We start from the raw sequence: 12407 nt of genomic DNA on the forward strand, positions 1-12407 counted from the left end.
GGAATTCAGGGTCATCTTTGACACCAGCTCATCAGACTTGTGGGTGCCCTCCATCTACTGCTGAAGTCCCTCCTGCCGTGAGTACCCACCAACTCCTCCTGCTCATGTTGTACTCCCCAACCACCCAATCTCCAACCTTGGCACCTGACAGACACTCATCTCTTGTTTCTTCAGGTGCACACCTGCTCTTTGATCATCACTTGTTCACCAGCTTCTGGCATTCAGGCCAGCCATTCGACATCAAATACGGCTCTGGAAGGATTGTTGGATTTCTTGACTATGACACCATTTGGGTAACTAGAAACAAGAAGTTGAGACAGGGCTGTCTCTGTGAGTGACCACTGCTTATGAAATAGCTTCAGGACCAACTGGGAGGGGCCCATCTTTCCCAATGTCCCCTAGAGGCTGGCTACCTGCCCAGCAGTGTGTGCCTCTGGGGATACGTGGCCCCTGGTTACACAAAAACTCCCAGAATGTCTAATGGAGTGAGTAGTTTGGGGTGTGGATTTGCAGCTCCTTTGCCCATTAGCAGCCCAGTGTTCTTTTTTTTTTTCAGAATTGAATATTTTTTCATCTTTATTAGAATATAGTTACTTCGCAGTATTGTGTTAGTTTCTGTTGCACAACAATGTGAATCAGCTATATATATATATATATATATATATATATATATATATATATATATATACACACATATATTCCCATATCCCCTCCCTCTTGAACTACCCTCCCACACTACCTATCTCAACCCTTTAGGTCTTCACAAAGCATTTAGCTGATTGCCTACTGCTCTGCAGCAGCTTCCTACTAGCCATCCATTTTACATTTGGTAGTGTACATATGTCAATGCTACTCTCTCACTACATCACAGCTCTCCCTTCTCCCCAGTGCCCTCAAGTCCGTTCTCTACATCTGTGTCTCTATACCTGCCTTGCCACTGGGTTGATCAGTACCATTTTCCTCAATTTCATAGATGTCCGTTAGTATATGATATTTGTTTTTGTCTTTCTGATTTACTGCACTGTATGACAGACTCTATGCCCATCCACCTCACTACAGAAAACTCAATTTTGTTCCATTTTATGGCTGGGTAATATTCCATTGTATATATGTGACACATCTTTATCCATTCATCTGTCGATGGACATTTCAGTTGCTTCCATGTCCTGGCTATTGTAAATTGTGCTGCAATGAACATTGTGGTACAAGTATCTTTTGGAATTATGGTTTTCTCTGCATATATGTTCAGTAATGAGATTGCTGTGTCCTATGGTTGTTCTATTTTCAGCTTTTTAGGAATCTCCATACTCTTCTCCATAGTGGCTATATCATGTTACATTTCCACCAACAATGCAGGAGGGTTCCTTTTCTCCACACCCTCTCCAGCATTTATTTATTTATTTATTTAATTTTTAAGCTCCTTATTGGAATGTATTGCTTTACACTGCTGTGTCAATTTTTGATGTACAACAAAACGAATCAGGAAGCCGGAAGTGTCTGTGCTGGCGGCCGGGCCTATATTCAGGATCTTGGAAGCGCTGCCAATATGTCTGATGTTCAAGAAGCCACTAACCAGCTCCTGGATGTGAACCTTCATGAGAACCAGAGGTCTATACAAGTGACAGAAAGTGGCCCCAGAAGTGAATCTGAGCATCTCCAAGTCACTATTGGAGCCACTGTGCCTACCGGTTTTGAGCAAACAGCTGCAGATGAAGTGAGAGAGAAATTGGGGTCATCATGCAAAATCATCAAAGACCGGGGTAAGATATATTTTGACATTTCAGTGGAAAGTCTGGCTCAGGTTCATTGTCTGAGATCAGTTGATAACTTATTTGTGGTTGTTCAGGAATTTAAGGATTACCAGTTCAAAGAAACAAAGGAAGAAGTTCTAAAGAATTTTGAGGAATTGGCTGGGAAGCTTCCATGGTCAGACCCTTTAAAAATATGGAAAATTAACATGTTTCAAGAAAAAAAAAAAAAAACAAAGCGCAGAAAGATAAGTCAGAATTCAAGTAAAGAGAAGATTGATAATGGACGAGGAGACAAAACAGATGAGAGAGATGTTAAAAAATAGCTCACTAACAACGTCTTAGATTCACAGATCTTAGACTATTATGAAAATCCAGCCATCAAAGAAGAGATATCAACATTAGTAAGTGATGATTTGACATCTTGCAAAGATGAGACTGAGGAAAGCTCAAAATGATCCCGAAGTGCTAAAGTTTAGAGTCACATGCAACAGGGCAGGAGAGAAACACTGCTTTTCCTCAAATGAGGCAGCAAGAGATTTTGCGGGTGCAGTTCAAGATTATTTTAAGTGGAAGGCTGACGTGACCAACTTCAATGTAGACGTTCTTTTGAATATCCATGATAATGAAGTTGTTGTGGTCATTGCATTGACAGAAGAGAGTCTCCACTGAAGAAATATCACACATTTTGGACCCACAACTCTTAGATCTACTCTTGCCAATGGGATGCTCAGGCTCTGTGCACCTCAGCCTACTGATGTAATAGTTGATCCAATGTGTGGAACAGGGGCAATACCAATTGAGGGGGCTACAGAATGGTCTAACTGTTACCATACTGCTGGTGATAATAATCCATTGGCTGTGAATAGAGCAGCAAATAACATCTTATCTTTATTGACCAAGAGCCAAGTTAAAGAAGGCAACCTGCCCTGGGGCTTACCTGTAGATACTATTCAGTGGGATATCTGCAACTCGCCATTAAGAACAGGCTCTGTGGACATTATCACAACAGATATGCCACTTGGAAAAAGGATGGGCTCCAAGAAAAGAAACTGGAACCTTTATCCAGCTTGCCTACGGGAGATGAGCCATGTCTGTAGGCCAGGGACAGGCCGAGCTGTACTACTGACTCAGGACAAGAAATGCTTTACCAGGGCATTATCTGGAATGGGACACCTATGGCGGAAGGTACATACTGTCTGGGTCAACATAGGGGGTCTTCATGCTGCAGTTTATCTTCTGAAACATACACCTCAAACTTTTGTTCATTCTTCAGAACAAGATGGAGAAAGATCTCCTTGGTAATGCAAAGACTGAGGATGATTAATAGTGTCTGTGCTTCCTGACACTGGAAATGTCAGCATGAAGAACTTGCTTTGAGAGAAAAATAGTATTAATAAAAGTGCAGTTTGGTATAAATCTCTTCACCCTGGTTAGCAAAAGTTGTGAATAGAATGGAATAAGTCTTATGAGAAAGCAGAGCTTTTCTTTGGACCTGTTTTAAAGGAGTAGTTGGGCAATTAGTACTTTTGTTAAAATGTTTTAAAGATGCTAAGCCTACTAAAATACTCTGGGATTTGGGTTTAGAACATTTTATTTTCAGGATTTATAGCAGTTCCTGTTTTCTACTATAGCAGGTGGAAAGCTACCCTGGCCTAATGGAAAGGCAGAGAGCATAAACAGAGCATGAGGTTACATTTCATTGCCTCTTCAGCTTTGCTATTTAGTTGTTCAAGTTCTTTACCTCAGCTTTAAAAAATGAACCATTATTACACTTTGTAAAATAGTGTTTGCCCCATGACAAGATGAAGTCTCACAAGACCTACAGGAAAGTTGACTATCTGACTTAAAAATTATAATGTGCATGTTTTTCAGATTAATACATATAACTAAATAGACATTTCTATTTGTAAACAGCATCAAATACACTGGTAGATAAAGTATGGGACCAACAAGCCATATTTAAAGAAATTTTATTTTTCTTCTCAGTACACAAAGGTGATGATGCTTTTCAGAGTCAAACATAAACCTGTCAAAGTTTTTGTTGGCTTCTCTAAAGGACTAGAGAAAAAAAAAAAAAAAACTGATGTATCTCGAATTAAAAACTTCATGTTAAGTTAAAAAAAATGAATCAGCTGTGTTTGTACATGTATTTCCATATCCCCCCTCCTGTGACTCCTTCCCACCTTTCCTGTCCCAGCCCTCTAAGCCATCATCCATCATTGAGTCGATATCCCTGTGTTATGCAGCAACTTCTTACTAGCTATCTATTTTACATTTGGTACTGTATATTTGTCAATGCTACTCTCTCGCCTCATCCCCACTTCTCTCCCCCGCCCTTGCCCCTTTTCCTCAAGTCCTTTCTCCTCATCTGCATCTTTATTCTTGCCCTGTCACTGGGTTCATCTGTACCAATACTTTCGGATTCCATATATATGCATTATCATATGGTATTTGTTTTTCTCTTTCTGGCTTACCTCGCTGTGTGACTGACTCTAGGTCAATCCACCTCACTACAAATAACTCAATTTCTTTCCTTCTTATGGATGAGTAATATTCCATTGTATGTATGTACCACATCCTCTTTATCTATTCATTTGTTGATGGGCATGTAGGTTGCTTCCAGTTTCTGGCTATTGTAAATAGTGCTGCAGTGAACATTGTGGTATATGGTTATTTTTGGATTATGTTTTTCTCAGGATATATGCCCAGTAGTGGGATTCCTGGGTCATATGGTAGTTCTATTTTCAGTTTTTTGAGGAACTTCCATACTGTTTTCCATAGTGCTTGTACCAATTTACATTCCCACCAACAGTGCAGGAGGGTGCCTTTTACTCCACACCCTCTCAAGCATTTATTGTTTCTAAGGTTCGATGATGACCGTTCTGACAGGTGTGAGGTGATACCTCATTGTGGCTTTGATTTGCATTTTTCTAATAATTAGTGATGTTGAGTGTCTTTTCATGTGTTTGTTGGCCATCTGTATGTCTTCTTGGAGAAATATCAATTTAGGTCTTCTGCTTATTTTGGGATTGGGGTTTTTGTTCTTTTGATACTGAGCTGCATAAGCATTTTGTGTGTTTTGGAGATTAATGCTCTGTCAGTTGCTTCATGTACAAATATTTTCTCCCATTCTCAGGGTTGTCTTTTTGCATTTTTTATGGTATCCTTTGCCGTGCAAAAGCTTTTAAGTTTCATTAGGTGCCACTTGTTTATTTTCATTTTTATTTCCATTATTCTGGGAGGTGGGTCAAAAAGGATCTTGCTATGGTTTATTTCATAGAGTATTGTGCCTTTTTTTTCCTCTAAGAGTTTTATAGTGTCCTGTCTCACATTTAGGTCTTTAATCCACTCTGAGTTTATTTTTGTGTTTGTTGTTAGGGAGTTTTCTAATTTCATTCTTTTACATGTAGCTGTCCAGTTTTGCCAGCACCACTTATTGAAGAGGCTGTCTTTTTTCCATTGTATGTTCTTGCTTCCTTTGTCATAAATTCGGTGACCATATGTGTGTGGGTTTATCTCTGGACATTTTATCCATACCATTGAACTATATTTCTCCATTTGTGCCAGTACCATACTCTCTTGATTACTGCAGTTTTGTAGTATTGTCTGAATTCAGGGAGCCTGATTCCTCTGATTCCATTTTTCCTTCTCAAGATTGCTTTGCCTATTCAGGGCCTTTTGTGTTTCCATACAAATTACAAAATTTTTTGCTAAAATTCTGTGAAGAATGTCTTGATAAATTTACAGGGATTGCATTTAATATGTAGATTACTTTGGGTAGTATAGTTATTTTCACATTGTTGATTCTTTCCATTCAAGAACATTGTATATTTCTCCATCTGTTCAAGTCATCTTTGATTTCTTTCCTCAGTGTTTTATACTTTTCTGCATACAAGTCTTTTGTATCATTAGATAGGTTTAGGCCTAGGTTGTTTTTTTTCCTTTTGTTGTGATGGTAAATGGGATAGTTTCCTTAATTTCTCTTTCTGATATTTTGTTGCTAGTGTATAGGAATGCAAGAAATTTCTATGCATTAATTTTGTATTCTGTAACTTTTCCAAATTCATAGATGAGTTCTAGTAGCTTTTTGGTGGCATCTTTAGGATTTTCTATGTATAGTTTATCACATCATCTGCAAACAGTTACAGTTTTACTTCTTTTCCAATACATATTTATTTTTTAATTTACTTTTTTGAAGTATAGTTGAATTACAATATTGTGTTAATTACTGCTATACAGCAAAGTGACTCAGTTATTAAAAATAACCTTATAAATAATGCATTTGCAGCAAGATGGATGCTACTAGAGACTACCATACTAAATGAAGTAAGTCAGAAAGAGAAAGACAGATCCTACATGATATCACTTTTATGTGGAATTTAAAATATGACACAAATGAATATATCCAATTCATATTATTTTTATTTATTTTTCTTCTCTGATTCCCATGGCTAGGACTTCCAAAACTATGTTGAGTAAGAATGGACATCCTTGTCTTTTTCCTGACCTTAGAGGATATGGTTTCAATTTTTCACCATTGAGAATAACGTTTGTTGTGGCTTTGTCATGAATGGTCTTTATTATGTTGAGGTAGGTTCCATCTATGCATAGTTTCTGGAGATTTTTTTCTATCCTAAATGGTTCTTGAACTATGTCAATATATTTTTCTGCATCTATTGAGATGATTATATTGTTCTTATTTCTTAAATTGTTAATATGGTATATCACAGTGATTGATCTGCATATATTGAAGATTTCCTGCATTCCTGGGATAAATCCCACTTCATCATGGTGTATGATTCTTCTAATGTGTTGTTGGTTCTGTTTCCTAGTATTTTGATGAGGACATTTGCATCTATGTTCATCAGTGATATTGGTCTGTCATTTTCTTTTCTTGTGATATCTTGGTCTGATTTTGGTATCAGGGTGATCGTGGGTACACATGTGGGAGTGTTCCTCCCTCTGCAATATTTTTGGAAGAATTTGAGAAGGATATGTGTAAGCTCTTCTCCAAATATTTGATAGAATTCACCTGTGAAGTCACCTGACCCTGGGCTTTTGTTTCTTGGAAGAATTTTATTACAGTTTCAATTGCATTACTTGTGATAGGTCTGTGTTTATTTTCTAATTCTTCTCGACTCAGGCTCAGAAACTTGTACCTTTCCAAGGCTGTGTCCATTTCTTTAATGTTGTCCATTTTATTGGCATGTAGTTGTTTATAGTATTCTCTTACACTCTTCTGTATTTCTGCAGTGTCAGTTGTGATTTCTCCTTTTTCATTTCTAATTTTATTGATTTGTATCCTCTGCCTTTTTTTGTTGATGAGTCTGGCTAAAGGTTTATCAATTTTGTTTGTCTTCTCAATGAAGCAACTTTCAGCTTTATTGATCTTTTCTATTGTTTTCTTAATTTCTATTTCAATTTTTTCTGCTCTGATCTTTATGATTTCTTTCCTTCTGTTGACTTTGGGTTGTCTTTGTGGTTATTTCTCTAGCTGTTTTAGGCATATGTTTAGACAGTTTGTATGTGATTTTTCTTGTTGTTTGAGATGAGATTGAATTACTATAATTTTTCCTCTTAGAACTGGTTTTGCTGCATCCCATAGATTTTAGGTCTTTGTGACTTCATTGTCATTTATTTCCACATATATATATATATATATATATATATATATATATGTATAAATTTCTTCTTTGATTTCTTCAGTGATCACTTGGTTACTTAATAGTGCACTGTTTGGCTCCCATAAATTTTCCTAGTAGTTGATTTCTTTTAGAGATAGTCTTTTTTTTTTTTTTAATGGCTGCATGGTGCCTTGTTGCTGCACATGAGCTTTCTATAGTTGCAGTGATTGGGGACTACACTTCATTGTGGAGTGCCGGCTCCCCATTATGGTGGTTTATTTGCTGTGGAGCATGGCTCCTAAGCTCATGGGCTTCAGTAGTTGAGGCACACAGGCTCAATAGTTGTGGCTCACAGGCTCTAGAGCACAAGATCAATAGCTATGGCACACAGATGTAGTTGCTCTCTGGCATGTTGGATCTTACTGGAGCAGGGATTGTCCCCTGCATTGGCAGGTACATTCTATTTTTTTTTGAGGGGTACACCAGGTTCAATCATCTGTTTTTATACACATATCCCCATATTCCCTCCCTTCCTTGACTCCCCCCCTCCTCGAGTCCCCCCCACCCTCCCCGCCCCAGTCCTCTAAGGCATCTTCCATCCTCGAGTTGGACTCCCTTTGTTATACAACAACTTCCCACTGACTATTTTACAGTTGGTAGTATATATATGTCTGTGCTACTCTCTCGCTTTGTCTCAGTTTCCCCTTCACCCCCCGCCCCCTCCCATACCTCGAGTTCTCCAGTCCATTCTCTGTATCTGCATTCTTGTTCTTGTCACTGAGTTCATCAGTACCATTTTTAGATTCCGTATAAGTGAGTTAGCATACAATATTTGTCCTTCTCTTTCTGACTTACTTCACTCTGTATGACAGATTGTAGTTCTATCCACCTCATTACATATAGCTCCATCTCATCCCTTTTTATAGCTTAGTAATATTCCATTGTATATATATGCCACATCTTCTGTATCCATTCATTTGTTGATGGGCATTTAGATTGCTTCCATGTCCTGGCTATTGTAAATAGTACTGCAATAAACATTGTGGTACAAGTTTCTTTTGGGATTATGGTTTTCTTTGGGTATATGCCCAGGAGTGGGATTACTGGATCATAAGGTAGTTCTATTTCTAGTTTCTAAGGAACCTCCAAATTGTTTTCCATAGTGGCTGTACCAACTTACAGTCCCACCAACAGTGCAGGAGAGTTCCCTTTACTCCACACGCTCTCCAACATTTGTGGTTTCCAGATTTTGTGATGATGGCCATTCTGACTGGTGTGAGGTGATACCTCATTGTGGCTTTGACTTGCATTTCTCTGATGATGAGTGATGTTGAGCATCTTTTCATGTGTTTGTTGGCCATCTGTATGTCTTCTTTGGAGAATTGTCTATTTAGGTCTTCTGCCCATTTGTGGATTGGGTTATTTGCTTTTTTGGTACTAAGCTTCAGGAGCTGCTTGTATATTTTAGAGGTTAATCCTATGTCTGTTGTTTCATAGGCGATTATTTTTTTCTCATTCTGAGGGTTGCCTTTTAGTCTTGTTTATGATTTCTTTCGCTGTGCAAAAGCTTTTAAGTTTCATGAGGTCCCATTCGTTTATTCTTGATTTTATTTCCATGATTCTAGGAGGTGGGTCCAAAAGAATCTTGCTTTGATGGATGTCATAGAGTGTTATGCCTATATTTTCCTCTAGGAGTTGTATAGTGTCTGACCTTACATGTAGGTCTTTAATCCATTTGGAGTTTATTTTTGTGTATGGTGTTAGGAAGTGTTCTAATTTCATTCTTTTACATGTTGCTGTCCAACGTTCCCAGCACCACTTATTGAAGAGGCTGTCTTTTTTCCATTGTATACTCGTGCCTCCTTTGTCAAAGATAAGGCGCCCATATGTGTTTGGGCTTACTTCTGAGTTCTCTATTCTATTCCATTGATCTTCCTTTCTGTTTTTGTGCCAGTACCATACTGTCTTGATCACTATGGCCTTGTAGTATAGTTTGAAGTCAGGAAGCCTGATTCCACCAACTCCATTTTTCCTTCTCAAGATTGCTTTGGCTATTCGGGGTCTTTTGCGTTTCCATACAAATCGTAAGATTTCTTGCTCTAGTTCTGTGAAAAATGCCATTGGTAATTTGATCGGGATTGCATTGAATCTATAAATTGCTTTGGGTAGTACAGTCATTTTCATGATGTTGATTCTTCCAATCCAGGAACATGGTATGTCCCTCCATCTGTTTGTGTCGTCTTTGATTTCTTTCATCAGTGTCTTAAAGTTTTCTGCATACAGATCTTTTGCCTCCTTAGGCAGATTTATTCCTAGGGATTTTATTCTTTTGGTTGCAATGGTGAATGGAAGAGTTTCCTTAATATCTCTTTCTGCTCTTCCGTTGTTAGTGTATAGGAATGCAAGAGATTTCTGTGCATTAATTTTGTATCCTGCTACTTTACTAAACTCATCAATGAGTGCTAGCAGTTTTCGGGTAGAGTCTTTAGGGTTTTCTATATATAATATCATGTCATCTGCAAAGAGTGACAATTTTACTTCTTCTTTTCCAATTTGGATTCCTTTTATTTCTTTTTCTTCTCTGATTGCTGTGGCTGAAACTTCCAAAACTATGTTGAACAACAGTGGTGAGAGTGGACACCCTTGTCTTGTTCCTGTTCTTAGAGGGAATTCTTCCAGTTTTTCCCCATTGAGAACAATGTTGGCTTTTGGTTTTCCATATATGGCTTTTATGATGTTGAGGTAATTTCCTTCTATGCCCATTTTCTGGAGAGCTTTTATCATAAATGGATGTTGAACTTTGTCAAAAGCTTTTTCTGCATCTATGGAGATGATCATATGGTTTTTATCCTTCAATTTGTTGATATGATGTATCACATTGATTGATTTGCATATATTGAAGAATCCTTATATCCCAGGGATAAACCCCACTTGATCATGGTGGATGATTCTTTTAATGTGCTCTTGGAGTCTGTTAGCTAGTATTTTGTTGAGGATTTTTGCATCTATATTCATCAGTGATATTGGTCTGTAGTTTTCTTTTTTTGTGACATCTTTGCCTGGTTTTGGTATCAGGGTGATGGTGGCCTTGTAGAATGAGTTTGGGAGTGTTCAGCCTTCTGCAATATTTTGGAAGAGTTTGAGAAGGATAGGTGTTAACTCTTCTGGAAATGTTTGATAGAATTCACCCGTGAACCCATCTGGTCCTGGGCTTTTGTGAGTTGGGAGATTTTTAATCACTGCCTCAATTTCTGTACTTGTGATTGGTCTGTTCATGGTTTCTATTTCTTCCTGGTTCAGTCTTGGAAGATTGTATTTTTCTAAGAATGTATCCATTTCTTCCAGGTTATCCAATTGATTGGCATATAGTTGCTTGTAGTAGTCTCTCATGATGTTTTGTATTTCTGAGGTGTCTGTTGTCACTTCTCCTTTTTCATTTCTAATTCTGTTGATTTGCATCTTCTCCCTTTTTTTCTTGATGAGTCTGGCTAATGGTTTATCAATTTTGGTAATCTTCTCAAAGAACCAGCTTTTAGTTTTATTTATTTTTCTTATGGTTTCTTTCCTTTCTTTTTCATTTATTTCTGCTCTGATCTTTATGATTTCTTTCCTTCTGCTCATTTTGGGGTTTCTTTGTTCTTCTTTCTCTAGTTGTTTGAGGTGTAAGGTTAGGTTGTTTATTTGATAATTTTCTTGTTTCTTAAGGTAGGACTGTATTGCTATAAACTTCCCTCTTAGAACTGCTTTTGCTGCATCCCATAGGTTTTGGGTTGTTGTGTTTTCATTGTCGTTTGTTTCTAGATATTTTTTGATTTCCTCTTTGATTTCTTTAGTGATTCCTTGGTTGTTTAAGAGTGAATTGTTTAGCCTCCATGTGTTTATATTTTTTGCAGTTTTTTTCCTGTAATTGATATCTAGTCTCATGGCGTTGTGATCTGAGAAGGTGCTTGATATGATTTCAATTTTCTTGAATTTGCTGAGGTTTGATTTGTGACCCAAGATGTGATCTATCCTAGAAAATGTTCCGTGTGCACTTGATAAGAAAGTGTAGTCTGTCGTTTTTGGATGGAATGTCCTATAAATATCAATTAAGTCGAGATGGTATAATGTGTCATTTAAAGCTTGTGTGTCTTTATTTATTTTCTGTTTGGATGATCTTTCCATTGATGTAAGTGGGGTGTTCAAGTCTCCCACTATTATTGTGTTACTGTCGATGTCCCCTTTTATAGCTGTTAGCATTTGCCTTATGTATTGAGGTGCTCCTATGTTGGGGGCATAGCTATTTACCATTGTGATATGTTCTTCTTGAATGGATCCCTTGATCATTATGTAGTATCCTTCCTTGTCTCTTGTAATAGTCTTTACTTTAAAGTCTAATTTGTCTGATATGAGTATTGCTACTCCAGCTTTCTTTGGACTTCCATTTGCATGGAATATCTTTTTCCATCCCTTTTCTTTCAGTCTGTATGTATCCCTTGGTTTGAGGTGGGTTTCTTGTAGGCAGCATATAGAAGGGTCTTGTTTTTGTATCCATTCAGCCAGTCTGTGTCTTTTGGTTGGAGCATTTAATCCATTGACATTTAAGGTGATTATTGACATGTGTGTTCCAATTACCATTTTCTTAATTGTTTTGGGTTTGTATTTGTAGGTGTTTTCCTTTTCTTGTGTTTCCTACTTAGAGAGGTTCCTTTAGCACTTGTTGTAAAGCTGGTTTGGTGGTGCTGAATTCTCTTAACTTTTGCTTGTCTGGAAAGCTTTTGATTTCTCCCTCAAATCTGAATGAGATTCTTGCTGGGTAGAGTATTCTTGGCTGTAGGTTTCTCTCTTTCAGGACTTTCAGTATATCCTGCCATTCCCTTCTGGCCTGCAGAGTTTCTGTAGAAAGGTCAGCTGTTATCCTGATGGGTTTTCCCTTATATGTTTGTTTGTTGCTTTCCTCTTCCTGATTTTAATATTTTTCTTTGTGTTTAATTGTCGTTAGTTTGATTAATATGTGTCTTGGTGTATTTCTCCTTGAGTTTATTCTGTATGG

The 12407-nt window shown here is 37.6% G+C and overlaps 1 pseudogene; it reads left to right on the top strand.

Moving 5' to 3' along the window:
* Window positions 1-1503: 1503 nt before the first annotated feature.
* On the top strand, window positions 1504-3167 carry LOC130849724 (tRNA (guanine(6)-N2)-methyltransferase THUMP3-like; annotated as a pseudogene).
* Window positions 3168-12407: the final 9240 nt, after the last annotated feature.

The sequence above is a fragment of the Hippopotamus amphibius genome, chromosome 3 (genome assembly GCF_030028045.1).
Source record: "Hippopotamus amphibius kiboko isolate mHipAmp2 chromosome 3, mHipAmp2.hap2, whole genome shotgun sequence".
In the NCBI taxonomy this organism is placed as follows: Eukaryota; Metazoa; Chordata; class Mammalia; order Artiodactyla; family Hippopotamidae; genus Hippopotamus; species Hippopotamus amphibius.